Genomic DNA, 5000 nt, shown 5'->3' with positions numbered 1-5000 from the left:
AAACATTATTATTTTTTATGTTCTGGAACGGAAACACTTATTTAAAAATAATGGTAACCGGTTAATACCGGTTAATACCGTTCCTCAAACTAAAAAAAAAAATGTTTTCCTGTGCACGTTACCATGACGGCTGAGGTTCACGTCCTGTGTGACATCAGACATTCTCTGACTGAATGGAGAGAGAGCTGTGGATTACAAAGTCTCCACTCCACATCTTAAATAAGAGAAACCACTGTCATACAAAAGGGCAGAGTTTCCACTGCATCATCATAAGATATTGCAGAGAAGTGCGTGTAAAGCGCACGAGAATGTTCAACGTTATTGGGCATCCATGGCCGCTTCAAATATGCACAAACTCACAATGTCCATCATAGCGCTCCCCGTGACCCAAGTCAGCATGGAGCGCACATTCTTTTTATTATTGAGGTTTATTCTCCGCTTAGGTCGTCCCTGAATGACAAAATTCTGGAGGATATTCTTTTCATCACTTGAATAAACAGTTTGGAAGTAGGCTGACTCATTTGCACTTCCGTCTTTCTTGATTAATTAACGTCAGTTAGGCCTATGGGGAGTAATCAGCTGACAGGAACGAAATGAACCGTTCCGGGAACAATATTTTTTGTTCTAACTGGTTCGGGAACGTCAATTTATTGGTGGAACTCATAACCGGAAACATTATAAGTCCGTTTCTGTTCGGAACGGAACGTTTGGAAAAAAATAACGGTTCAAAGGCCTGCTCTCTCTCTCTCTCTCTCTCTCTCTCTCTCTCTCTCGCTCTCTGTCTCTCTGTCTCTCTCTCTCTCTCTCTCTCTCTCTCTCTCTCTCTCTCTCTCTCTCTCTCGCTCTCTGTCTCTCTCTCTCTCTCTCTCTCTCTCTCTGTGCATGTATGTCAAGCTGTTTCCCTCTAAAATTGTGAGACTCCTCTCCTACTGGGAGAAAATCCCAGCACTGGGACCTGAACTGAGCTGTGTGCCACTAGCGATAGAGAGAGAGAGAGAGAGAGAGAGAGAGAGAGAGAGAGAGAGAGAGAGAGAGAGAGAGAGAGAGAGAGAGAGTCTACGAAGACGAAGAGAAGATAAGGAACAAGGGGCAGAGAGAAGAGTGTGTGAGAGGAAGATGGAGTAGAGGAGTCGACCGTCGACAGGGGTTTCGTTAAATTTATGATTGTGACAGTGGCTGTTGTATGATACTCGTCCTTTATAGCCGGCGCATAAAACCGTGAGAAATCATGATGAATAAACAGCAGCCGGCATCATGTTGTTGGGGTATATGGGCTGTACCCATCTAACTCCTTTGGGCCTGACTGCCTGAGTGTGTGTGTTTGTGTTTGTGTGCAGCTTGCGTGCATGTGTGCGTTTATGCATGCGTGTGTGTGTGTGTGTGTGTGTGTGTGGCAAACTTGACCCATGTTAGGTGTCAGGTGCTGGAGTGGTTCTTATGTTCCTTGAAAGAATGACCAGTGTTCTTTAGTGTTGGGTATTGGCACTGCCCTCACAATTCGATTCGATTACGATTCGGGAGGTAGCGAATCGATTCGATTCGATCCGATCCGATCCGGTTCAATTCTACAATGCATTGCAATGCATTACATTTCTACTGAAAGCAAAGCAAATGTTTCATCAGTCAGGATGAGGCAATACAAGTAGTCAGATACTGAGCAACAATTTATTGGTTGTTTTCTTTATCAGTCTTGCAGTTTTCAATGCTTTGAAGTGCTTTTATTTAATTTAACATTCATTTGCTCCAGAAATATCCACGGAAGTAATTGAAACTTAAAAAATTGCTGCATCGATTCTGGAGCTTGCCGCATTGAATTGGATCGCCCATGCCCCGCATTGCATTGCATCGCCGAATCGATTATTGTTGACACCACTAGTTCTTGGCCTGGGTGGTATTTAGTCTATGTTTGTAAGATTGTGTGTGTGTGTGTGTGTGTGGCAACCATTCTGCGTGATCAGTTCCAATCGGCAGTGGTGTGTTGTGTTGGAGGAGATTCATCTTGGAGATGTAACAGCTGTTTATTACTCACTGCCAACTACCATCATGTACCCCCCCCCCCCCCTCGCTCATGTGTGAGAGTGCCAGTCATTGTTTTCACATTTGCTCATTCAGTCAGCACTGAGTCGTGGAAGTTGCTCCCTTATGCGTATATTGGGGAGTGTGTGTGTGTGTGCGTGCGTGCATGTTTGTGTGTGCTGGTGTGGGTGTGAGAAAGAGTGTTTATAGCTATGATGCTGTGTGTGTGTGTGTGTGTGTGTGTGTGTGTGTGTGTGTGTGTGTGTGTGTGTGTGTGTGTGTGTGTGTGTGTGTGTGTGTGTGTGTGTGTGTGTGTGTGTGTGTGCACTGCACTGCCTCAGGCTCCCATGTATATTTGTTGTTCAGCCAGCTGCTGTGGCGGTCTCATCAGAGCTACATCAGTCTCTTATCTCACATCAGCCCCAGATCACAGAGCCTCATTCAGAGCTATATCAGTACTACATCAGGGCTATATCAGGGCCACATCAGGGCTATATCAGGGCCACATCAGGGCTACATCAGGGCTATTCACAGCCACATCAGAGCCACATCAGAGCCACATAAGGGTTATATCAGGATTATATTAGGGCCACATTAGGACTATATCAGTCATAAATGAAGAGTCACATTATAGTGCTGTATCAGCACCACATACGCATCTGACATCTTAACCTGGGATTTTGAAAGCTTTATGTAGTTATTCATAAATGTAGTTTTTATACAAACATGGATCGGGAGGAGCCTGCGGAGTGAGTGACTGGCAGCTGTCATTACTTCTCCCCCAGAGATTGAATCCGTCCTACCTATCCACCTGTCTTGCGCGAAGGCGGTTGAATTGTTGCACCTCCTCCCCAGTCTCCCCCATTTCACTAGTAGTCCCTCTCTACCATCCCTCTACACACAGGAGGTGGAAGCGGATCTCATCCTGCATGATCTCTGCTTAAAGCATCCCAGTCCAGCTAACATGCCACACATGCTTACTACATGCTACATCAAGCACTCGAGGGCGAGCTAGTGAACTGTCGATATATAGGCTAATGCATCATGAACCATGAGGAGTGTAGTCATGATGCATTGTGACCAGGACCGCTGACAGCTCTCTCTGGGCCCTGGACAAAATCATCTAAAAGGGCCCCCTACCCAATGCATACAATGGGCCCCCTATCTCCCTGGGCCCGGGACAATATACCCGTTTGTCCCCCACTATCGGTGGGCCTAATTGTGACTAATTATGATTCGCATTATAATTAATTATCAAGGCACTCATAATGCACTATAGATAAGCTTGCCTCAAGTAGTGTTATTGTGTATGGTATTTAGCCTCGCGCGCCATCCTACGTACTTCCGCCAAGACACTTGGCTCCGCACTACGTCTGGTACCTGTCTTCTGTGGAGCGATGTTGACCGGTAGGATTTTCACCGGTGTTCTGACAAACGGTCCTACATTGTAATTTTATCCTACGGTAGGATGTTCTGTCAGACATGTCTGTTAAACGCTCCTACATCGCCATAGATAGACGTCAGACATGTTTGTTCAACAATTTATAAGTTAAATCCTGATTTCGCCGAAAATGTCCTTCCTGCTTCCTGCAATCGCGTCAGATCAAACAAAGTCTAGACCATGAATACGAAATGCAAATGGTAGTATTATGGGATGGTCTGGACCAGGCTATATGGTATTCACATGGGTTTATGGTTTCACAGGTTTGCCGCTGATGCAGCTGTAAATTAATGTTCATGTTTGCGCATGTTATTGTTTTGTTAACAAGGATATGCAATACTTTTACCGGCACATGTATTGAACAGTTGCGCCGCCTATAAGGGACTGTATATTGCGCGTCATGACCGCATAGTAGCGCTAACACTGCAAGAACTGTGCAAAACGGACAACTTCACATCCATTCATCATGAAACAAGTTTTAAAACAGACTGGTTTGTCCTGTCACCTGATCAGTGCACTAAATTAGGAGATGTTATCCATCACTCACCAAACTCGTCTGATCTTACATTGATTGATGAGAACAATAGAGAAGTTATAAATTGGATGTTCATTTGATTCATATATGGATATATGCTACTCGACGAAGCTTCTGAAATACCTGTGTACTGCTTTAAACAACTGCAATTACTCATGTAAAGTAATTGTGCTCATTTTTGGTAGTCTGGGCCATGTGCATAAACTATGTTTGCGTGGTCTACAGATCTGTGGACTGTCGAAAAGAAGGGCCAAGCAATTTACAAAATTTTGCTCAATATCTTGCATCATTGGAAGCCTCTTCATATGGCAACGCAGGTGCCACCTTTAAATTATCCTTAGGACATTATGAACAGAAGATTCGTGCTGTATAGGACAAACAAAATTTGGATTGTGCCATGATAAATGTATATCTGTCAATCCAAATGAAGAAGTAAAATGTGTGTGTGTGTGTGTGTGTGTGTGTGTGTGTGTGTGTGTGTGTGTGTGTGTGCCCAACTGTGAAAGGTTCATTACATGCATTGCTGAAATATTATTTCCTCAATTAAATTAAAAGTAGAGCAGATATATAAGTGTACATTGGGTTGATTAAAAGCAATTTGTTGGAGAGATGCAGCCGTGTCTGATGCATGTCAAGTCGTTTAGCAGAAGGAAACATTAAAGGCCCAAGCAAAGAGCTGTTGGAACTGGGGCTGAGTATATCTGTGCTCACTGTAATTGTGTGTGTGTGTGTGTGTGTGTGTGTGTGTGTGTGTGTGTGTGTGTGTGTGTGTGTGTGTGTGTGTGTGTGTGTGTGTGTGTGTGTGTGTGTGTGTGTGTGTGTGTGTGTGAGAGAGAGAGAGAGAGAGTGTGTGTGCGCGCGCAGCAGCAGTCTCCTCAGGGTTCTCTCTCTCCATCTTCCTCTCTATCTCCCCAAGATAACATCACAACAGTCTAGGATCGTTTCACACATTCTTGTCTGCCAAACCACGATGTGTGTCGGCAGAAAGAGAGAGCTGTTGGATTTTTA

General features: G+C 44.4%; 1 protein-coding gene across 1 annotated transcript in view; it reads left to right on the top strand.

Annotated features, from left to right (window-relative positions):
- The window catches only part of LOC134446377 (fibrinogen C domain-containing protein 1-A-like), a 138757-nt gene that overhangs the window by 844 nt on the left and 132913 nt on the right, over positions 1-5000 (top strand). The gene's annotated exons all lie outside the window — the stretch shown is intronic.

Source organism: Engraulis encrasicolus, chromosome 3, assembly GCF_034702125.1.
Source record: "Engraulis encrasicolus isolate BLACKSEA-1 chromosome 3, IST_EnEncr_1.0, whole genome shotgun sequence".
Classification (NCBI taxonomy): domain Eukaryota; kingdom Metazoa; phylum Chordata; class Actinopteri; order Clupeiformes; family Engraulidae; genus Engraulis; species Engraulis encrasicolus.
Note: the sequence above shows the minus strand (reverse complement) of the source record. Positions and strands in the feature narration are given on the sequence as shown.